Genomic DNA, 10,237 nt, shown 5'->3' with positions numbered 1-10,237 from the left:
GACCCTTCCCTTCAGAGGACTTTTCAGAGACTTTGTCATCATAGTTTGATGACAAAGAGCATAGACTTTCATCAGACAAACCTATGTTCTAACTTTGGGCTTTTTCCACTGGGACAGATGACATTTTCTGAGTCACAGTTTCTCCTCTGTAAAATGTAGATAATAATACTTACCGCACAAAGTTATTGTGAAGATTAAAGGAAATAAGGTACACACTCCATTTAGCATGGGGCTGGTACAAAACACAGTCAGATATAGTAACTAATAATATTCATTAACATTTCTCTCCTTCTCCAGTTACTTTCCTTATGATCTTAATTTTTGGTGTAAGTCAATAGTATTGGGTGGTAGTAATCAGAGATGAATGTTCCAAATTAGTGGATTGTTGAATACCAAACATGCCTTGGAGATATTGAGAGTTTGGTTCCAGACCACCACAAAGAAGCAAATATCGCACTGAAGTGAATCACATGAAGTTTTTGGTTTCCTAGTGCATATAAAAATTGTTTACACTATACTGTAGTCTATTAAGTGTGTAATAGCATTATGTCTAAAAACACAGTGTACCTACCTTAATTAAAATACTTTGTTGCTAAAATATTCTAACCATCATCTGAGCCTTCAATGAGTCATAATCTTTTTGCTGGTGAAGGGTTTGAAATATGGTGACCATTACCAAAATGTGACAGAGAGACACGGAGTGAGCAAATGCGGTTTGACCAACATTGAAGAAGATCTGTATATCTTCTTTGGAGAAACGTCTATTTAGGTGTTGCTCAAATACTTGCTCAATGCAGAGTTGCCACAAACCTTCAAGTTGTAAAAACAAATGTAATATCTGCAAAGCCCAATAAAGCAAAGCACAATGAAATGAAGTATGCTTGTCCTCTAAAACTTCTTCAGGACTATACATCAATTGGGCTATAGTTCTAATCATCCAAAATTCAGATCTTTGATAAAAAATTAATACATCACTAATCAGTCTTCTTCCCTCAGGTTGGACTAGTCAGTACAGAGTCTTTCTCATGTGACCAGAATAAGGAGAGTGTGACAACTTTGACAAAAAGTAAATACTACTATTGGGTTGGGGCTTTGGGAATTCCAACACCAAACAGCAACTTGAGTTACTGTAGAGTATGTAGGACAGATGTGAAGTCCAGCAATATAATTTCCCTCTGCACTAAACCTGCTGAACCATAGAAGACAGCTTTAACTAAAAAGAAAATCTAGCGAGATCTCCTGCAGGGAGTTGTGTTATATGAATAGAGTGAGTTTTAATTTTAGTCTGCAGATATGAGCTCTGTAACACAGCACCACTGTCACCTGCAGGCCCCGCCTTTTGTCAGTATGCCTCCACTTCTTTGTAACCCTAGCAGGTTGGCATCAGAGTCTTGCATTTCACTGTATTAAATATTTACCAACAACCTATTGGCCATCTGTCATTGGAGCATGTGTGGTGACAGACTCACTACTTGGCACCTTTTCAGGTGGATTCTGTAAGATCTGCAGGGTTCTGTAGGCTCACAGATCCTTTTTAATAGCCAAGTCTTTTGTCCTTTTCAGTCCTCCTGTTCGCTGAGCTGGTATCAATATCATGTGCAGGGTTCTGAGGGAGTGAACTTGTCCCGTCATCCTTTCTTCTATATTCTTTCTTCCTGGGGTGCCATGAATGATATCAGTATTCCTTCCTCATTGCTTATTTATTTTACAGTATTTGTTTTTTCTATTGTACAGGTGCTGACTCATTTTCCTTTAGAAAATGAAATTATTCTGAGTTGAATTCTGCTTACGATGCTTATTTACCAATGAGTTCTGCTTTCTTCTATGCTGTTTTAAGGAAAACACACCTGAAATGATAAACTTTGGATTTAGACTCGTTAGGTTTTCAAATTGAAACCCATTCCATGGAGAAAATGGAGCAGTTTATGACATTAAGCGCCGCTTGAAAACTGTTTTGAAATGAATTGCATGTCCGGTTAGAATTGATTGAGGAAACAGATATTCTCCATTCTAATAGCTCAGATCCACTTAACATACATTTCCTGAGGGTCTACTATGTGCCTCTCCCTTGCTAAGCATGGAGCTAAATAGATCAATCAGATAGTTTCTGCTCAAGTGTTATGGGGCTGGTCCATCAATTTTTGGAAACTGGTAGCTTCTCTCTTACACCTTGACTTATGTGAAATGACACAACTTTTACGTTTTTTAAGAAACTTACATAAAGCAAACATACTGGTGAAAGTGTATAAATTTATGGCTTTACCAGTTGTGTATGGTCAATGTGAGTTTTCATTCATCCAGTCTTTTTATAATCTATAATTTTTGTAGATTTACAGTAATAAATCTACATTTGAGTTTTTCACTTATTATTGGTATATGAGATATTATTGACTTGATTCTGCAGGGAACCTGGACATTGTGTCTTGTTCCATGGGGTGGGAGAAAAATGAGAATTTTTTTTAACATCTTTATTGGAGTATAATTGCTTAACTATGGTGTGTTAGTTTCTGCTTTATAACAAAGTGAATCAGCTATACATAAACATATATTCCCATATCTCCTCCCTCTTCCGTCTCCCTCCCACCCTCCCTATCCCACCCCTCTAGGTGGTCACAAAGCACTGAACTGATCTCCCTGTGCTATGTGGCTGCTTCCCACTAGCCATCTATTTTACATTTGGTAATATATATAAGTCCATGCCACTCTCTCACTTTGTCCCAGCTTACCCTTACCTTTCCCTGTGTCCTCAGGCCCCTTCTCTACATCTGCGTCTTTATTCCTGTCCTGTCCATAGGTTCTTCAGAACCACTTTTTTTTTTTTAGATTCCATATATATGTGTTAGCGTATGGTCTTTGTTTTTCTCTTTCTGACTTACTTCACTCTGTATGACAGACTCTAGGTCCATCCACCTCACTACAAATAACTCAATTTTGTTTCTTTCTATGGTTGAGTAATATTCCATTGTATATATGTGCCACATCTTCTTTATCCATTCATCTGTTGATGGACACTTAGGTTGCTTCCATGTCCTGGCTATTGTAAATAGAGCTGCAATGAACATTGTGGTACATGACTCTTTTTGAATTATGTTTTTTTTCAGGGTATATGTCCAGCAGTGGGATTGCTGGGTCATACGGTAGTTCTATTTTTCATTTTTTAAGGAACCTCCATACTGTTCTCCATAGTGGCTGTATCAATTTACATTCCCAGCAACAGTGCAAGAGGGTTCCCTATTCCTCACACACTCTCCAGAATTTATTGTTTGTACATTTTCTGATGATGGTCATTCTGACTGGTGTGAGGTGATAACTCATTGTAGTTTTGATTTGCATTTCTCTAATGATTAGTGATGTTGAGCATCCTTTCATGTGTTTGTTGGCAATCTGTATATCATCTTTGGAGAAATGTTGATTTAGGTCTTCTGCCCATTTTTGAATTGGGTTGTTTGTTTTTTTGATATTGAGCTGCATCAGCTGCTTGTAAATTTTGCAGATTAATCCTTTGTCAGTTGCTTCATTTGGAAATATTTTCTCCCATTCTGAGGGTTGTCTTTTCATCTTGTTTATTGTTTCCTTTGCTGTGCAAAAGTTTTAAGTTTCTTTAGGTCCCATTTGTTTCTTTTTGTTTTTATTTCCATTTCTCTAGGAGGTGGGTCAAAAAGGATCTTGCTGTGATTTATGTCATAGAGTGTTCTGCCTATGTTTTCCTCTAAGAGTTTGATAGTGTCTGCCCTTACATTTAGGTCTTGAATCCATTTTGAGTTTATTTTTGTGTATGGTGTCAGGGAGTGTTCTAATTTCATTCTTTTACATGTAGCTGTCCAGTTTTCCCAGCACCACTTATTGAAGAGGCTGTCCTTTCTCCATTGTATATTCTTGAGTCCTTTATCAAAAATAAGGTGACCATATGTGCGTGGGTGTATCTCTGGGCTTTCTATCCTGTTCCATTGATCTATATTTCTGTTTTTTTGCCTGTACCATACTGTCTTGATTACTGTAGCTTTGTAGTATAGTCTGAAGTCAGGGAGCCTGATTCCTCCAGCTCTGTTTTTCTTTCTCAGGATTGCTTTGGCTATTCGGGGTCTTTTGTGTTTCCATATGAAAAATGAGAATCTTGATCTGAATTAAAGCTTATTAAGTGATCAATCTCCTCAGTTGATGCTGTTTTACATGTCTCATGTGAAATGAAAACATATCATTAGTTCAGAGTTTTAGTTTATTCTGAATTTGAACATCAAAGCACGGATAGCCCTAGAGAGTTAGATTTGGACCAGATTTCAGCCATGACCTCAATATCTATAGTGCTTTCCTCCACAGTCCAGTACCATATCTATACTTAATACTGTTAAGTAATTGTGTTTTAAGAACATTAAAATCTCAATAATGCAGGTGATAATAGATGATGATAAATAAAATGAGAAAATGATTTATTGGCCATAGACAATCACAATTATTTAATAATTTAATGTATCAGTATGTGTTGTACATAATGTAAGGCACTGGTTTTATCTACCAGCCTAAAGCAGGCAAAGGTAGAAAACAACATATGTTTAAATATTAATAAAACAGTATGCACTGGTTGTATTATGTGTGGTACTTTATGTTGTAATCAGTTTCAGTTTACTGTGTGATTCCCCATGCATAATATTTAAGTGCTTATGAAATGAGGTGTTCTGGTTATTGCAGATGTAACATTATTGGAGAGAGCTCAGACTTCAGAATTAGATGCTAAAGTTGCTGCTCCTCGTTTTATTACTTAACTTTCACATATTAAATTTCATTATTTTGTTATGATCAAGATTAAGAGATTGTCCAGATATTGATGATTTCAAAACAACTGGTCAATCACAAGAAATAACACTAGTAGCTGACATTTTATGTTGTGTTTACTAAGTACCCAGTGCTTTCTAAGTATCCTATGTATATTTACTCACAACACTGCTAGGTAGGTACTATTATTTCTCCATTTTAAAGTTGAGGAACCTAAGGCACAAGTGTAATAACTTAATTGCGTACAGCTTCTGGCATGTGTGAGAAGAATTCAGATTCCTGTTCCTTCCTTTGTGTACTTGATTCTCTTAGGCATGTATCACTGATACCTTAATTTGGTTAATTCAACAATATTTACCTAGCTTGCTCTGGTTGGGGTGTAATGCTTCATATTGGTGACAGCAGGCACACACACAATCAGTGACCACAAGAGATCGTAGCTCAGAGAAAGAGAAAGACCGGCAAGCAGATAATCACACCTTGGGGCTATGATGGGGTGCTAAGGAGCATATCGCAGGAGAATATAACCTTGGTACTAGCCATGCAAAACATGGGACGTGCATGTGTGTGTGTACGCCAGTATGTATGTGGTGAGTAAGAATGTGGTGAAGGTTGGTAGAAGAAGAGGGAGAGAGCAAGAACATGCCAGACCGAAGAAACAGTATTGTAACGCCACCTGTGAGGCAATGAACATTGTACACTGCATGGTCAAGGATGAATTGAACAATTGAGAGGAGAAATGAGCCTGGAGAGGTCAACAGCAGCCAAATCACAAAGAACTTTATTTCAAACCATGTTAAGGAGTTTGGATTTTATCTTAAAGGCAACCCCCTACCCAATTCTACCATGTCCATGGTATTTATTACTAATCAACTATGACAATGAACTTCAGAAGCCTTCTCAACACAGCTCTCTAGGTAGCCAATAAAAATGAATTGGAATTGGCAATGATGTTGAATTTATAAATGTTATTTTTCTCAATGTGATCTTAAAAACATTATTTTATTTCATCCCTATTTTACAGATGAGGAAATTGGGATCCACTGAATGAGAAAGATTACATTTCTTCCATTTAGACCTGAGCTAAGAAAAAAGTATCCCTGCTTATTTTCCCAAGATGACAACTCTAAGTCCTTGAGTCCATCTGTCCTTGGCAGGGGTCAAGCTTCATAGTTCCAGCCATGTGGGAAATACCAAGTCAGACTCCATTCTAGCCTCTGTCCACTGCAGACTTGAACACTTTTTTTTTTTTTTACAACAGCTAATGGTTAGGCTATTTTCCTTTTCAGTTTCTAAACACAAAAGTGTTCATTCCACTTCCTCTTATCTTGGATAAGCGATCTTGTTGTCTTCAGTTGAGCTCAGATCCTTAAGGAGCTGAATTTGTTTGTAACTGGCTATGCGGGTTGGGTAACACATCTATTTTATAGATTTTCCCCCTTTTCCCTTACATGTAACAGCTGATTATGCTCCTCTTCTTGGACAATAGAACTTGAATGCCTCTAAAGAGCTTCAAAACACAAAAAGTTTATCTGCAGGCATGCCCCGGTGTCATGCGCTCTCCCATAAATGACAAGAGAAATGTGTGAAAATAAGATCAAGTTAAAGCTACACAGATGAAGAAAATAAGGCTCAGATGTTGAACGAATCCCCACAGTCACAGAGCTAGGAAAGGCATGGTCAGGGTTTGAATGTTTGTCCTAGTGATTCACACCCTGTGTTCTAGCCCTTATACCAGGTGGCTGTTGGTATACAACTATTATCCCTGAGCAATAGGATGCTGGTTTTCAGTCATGATTGTTATGGTATTGTGGGAGGTGGCATGGACTTGAGCCAGGCTCTGTGGCCAGACTGGCTTGAATTTGAATCCTAGCCTTGCTATTTATAAGCAGGGTGACCTCAGGCAAGTTGCTTAGCCTCTTAAACTCAGTTTCCTTACCTGTATGATGTTAATCATGCGTATCTGGCTGGGTTGTTGGGAGAGTTGCCTTAGATTGATGGTTTTCAAACTTGAGCGTTCACAGAATCACCTTGAAGACTTGTTAAAACACAGAGTGCCGACCCCATTCCAGAGTTTTTGATTCTTCTGGTCAGAAATGGGGCTTGAGAATTTGCATTTCTTACAAGTTCCCAGGAGGTGTTGACACTGCTGGTCCAGGGATCACACTTTGAGAACACTTGTATTAGATAGTGTTTATACAGTGTCTGGTTTAGTGAGTAGCTTGCTCAGTATGTCTTCCATCCCCCCTCCCTAACAGAAGACAAAGGTCTTGAGGCAATGGGACAACAAACAGTTAAGTTTGATTAAGGGAGGAAAAGAAGAAGGGAAATCTACTCACTCAATTAGTTAAGATACTATCACCCAAGGCAAATGCTAAGGGGAAACTCTAGGGGCACTAGATCCTGAAAGAAAGGTGGTATAGAAATGCTGAGACAAATGAGTAGGTCACAAGAAGGGAACGAAAGGAAGGTCCAGATCAAAGCTCAGCAACTTCCCCTATTGTCAAAGGCAGACCTGGTGGTGACTTCAGATCTATATTCAGGTGGTTTCCTAGGCAGTTGCCTTGTTAGGCTTCCCTGAACACTGACCGTGGACAGTCTTATTACACCTTCCACTGTGCAAAATGCTGCCACATCATTACCTCACTTGTTCATCTTAATGGTCCTGCATGGCAGGAGCTAGTATTCCCATTTTATGAATTTGTGAACTGAGGCCCAAAGAGGTTAAGGAGTTTGTCCAAGTTCAAACAGACAATCAGTGAAGATTTAGAATTTATACCTTGAGTTTTCCAAATCCACATTCCTTTTTCCCCTCCTAGGCTGACTTCTTATGTCTCACTTCTCAAAGTGTTATTCCAATCTCTGAACAAAGAAACAGACCCTAAGAACAAAGGCCAATGTGTTCAGAATCTGGTCCTCTCATGCATCTTTTGTACCTTGAAGTGATAAGAATGCTTCCTGGCCTGAGCACTGGGGTCCCCTTATTTGCACAACCTCCTGCCCAGGCAGAGCCCACCCCATAGCCTGGGCGTGTCCCAGAGCCACACTGGGTTTTTCCTAGATCTTGTTGGCCTGCTTTTTGCCTTTTCATAACACTCACTCTTTGAGGATGTACATGCAGCTTTCTCTTTGCATTATTTAAGAGACAGTTTCCAGTAAGGGAAACAGTTGAATTTTAAGTCTCCCTGTGATGCTGGTTTTAGGATTTTCTAACTAAAAATAAAATTGCTTTTTCCTCCTTTACTCATTTATTTGCTGAAATGCCAGTAAATGGTACCAGTGCTTTTCCCAAACTGAAGCCACTGCTGTGAAAACCTGCGGGACTCATCTTCCATGGTGGTCAAAATTTTTGTATAGCAACTCCTGCGAGAAAATACCAGCTCTGAGCTAATCTGCAACCATTTGTATCACAAGCAAGGTTGGTCTTGTAAATGATGGATTGATTGATGGCTTATTTGGTTCTTGTAGTCCTTCAAGAATACAGTCCAGCACCTACCATAGGTTGAATAAAAACCTCTCTCTAACCTTGGGAGAATATGATGGTGAGGGAGCAGATGTGGCATCCTCTACGTATTTTATATAAAACCTGAAAGAGCAATTCTTTATTGTCAGCCTCATTAGGAAAATAAGTAGATATTCTGTCAGTGGAAGAGTTCATCCTCATTTCTGCAGGCTCCCTGTATTGTCATTTGCTTCCCTCCTCAAACTTTCAGGACTTCAATAGCTATATCTCTTTCCTTTTTCTTCAGAAACTTGTCACTCTTTCTTTGATTTTCTTATGGTGATCAGAGTCATTTCACAGTTTATTGCACTCTCAAGATGCTCTCTATCTTTGTTGTCTCGGAACACAGTTAGGAGAAAGCACAGATACCGTTTTCCTCATGTTTTCCTTCACATGGATGGAGCTTCACCAGCACAGTCCTCCTGCCTCTCCCTGACTCCTTCCCAGGACTGAGGAGAGACCTAATCTGATGGGTGTTTTTGAATAATTCAGTCCTTTTCTCTCCTTTTTCTTCTGGGGAACCCACTTGCTTGCAGAGGGCATGAGTTTAATGAAAAAGACTCTGTTCCTACCTGCAGAAACCTACAACTTGTCAGAACGCTCTATGACTGTATAGATGTCTGATAATTTTGGAGCCTCATAACCTACCCACCAATAGGTATAAGCTACATTCTCTGAAATCAGCTTTCTCAATTATAAAGATGATATGTTGGTGCCTATCTGTTTTATTATTCTGTCTTATTTCTCAATATGTTCAGAACGTGGGTGGGAAAGAGTTACAGTATTATGTATTAGACTCTTTCAAGCCCCCCAAAAAAGCATTTAAAGTGCTTATTGCTATTTAATATGAGAGAGACATAGTTATTCAACAGACATGTCTGTTAACAGAGTGTTAAATCTGTGCCCAGTATTGTGCCAGGTCCTAGGAATACAGAGATAAATTCCTTCCCTCAGAGTTTATGCCCCAGTAGGAAGGACCTCATGAAACAGGAATTGCCTTGCACTGTTATGTTTGTCATAACAATAAAAGTTTGTACAAAGTATGAAGGAAACCTAAAAAAAAAATATTATGATAGAAACAGCGAGGCTGGGAATATACACACACTCCAAATACTTATAGAAATTCTAGAGTCAGGTCTCCACTCCGTAATTTTCTTTTTCCCCACTCATAATCTCATATGCTTTTGCTTTCTTCTTTTCATAGCATGGCAAGTAAGATGCCGGCCCCAGTATTCTCAGCTCTACAGTTAGAACTTAGGTTCCAATCCTGGCTTTGAGTTTTTGTTTGTGGGCTTTGGGTATTTTAATTTTGTCTTTAACTTTATCTTGTCCTCTGGAAAATAGGAACTAAATAGTACCCACCTCTTGGGGTGGCTGCATGAAGTGAATATAATAATCTATATCAATGTTTAACTTGATAGCTGCTATGGAGTAAGCATTCATTAAATATTAGTATCAACTTTTACTATTATCATCATCTTACTGTTCATTCAACATGAAGTCAACAAATCTTCTTTGAGTACATCTTACATGGCAGGCACAGTTCTAGGGTCTGGGAATCTTCAGTGAGTAGAATGGATTGAATGCACAGAATGTATTCTTCCTTCTCCTCAGGAGTCTACTCCTTCTCAATCTCTAAGTCTAGGAGAGATTTTTCTCCTTTGAAGGATCTTCATACTGGAGGTTCATAGGTAAGTTTAGGCAGAGTAGTAGGTGTGAACTTGGAAGCTATTACTCAAATAGATTCTAATCACAAGTGGCTAATTTTCACTTGGTGGGACTTCAGCCTGGGAAATGTCTACCTCCATATACTCTTTGATCCTTTGAGGATAAACCCGGTAACCATATTTTCCAAATAATAAGTTAAGACCAATTGTCTGACATTGATGAGAACCCAAACCATCCACTTCCACACACTTCCCTGTTCTACCTTAACATGACTTTATTCTTCTAAGAGTATGGAAG

This window comes from Aethalodelphis obliquidens, unplaced genomic scaffold (assembly GCF_003676395.1).
Source record: "Aethalodelphis obliquidens isolate GAN/ISIS:26980383/991018 unplaced genomic scaffold, ASM367639v1 scaffold14, whole genome shotgun sequence".
Classification (NCBI taxonomy): Eukaryota; Metazoa; Chordata; class Mammalia; order Artiodactyla; family Delphinidae; genus Aethalodelphis; species Aethalodelphis obliquidens.
This window is presented reverse-complemented; position numbering follows the sequence as displayed.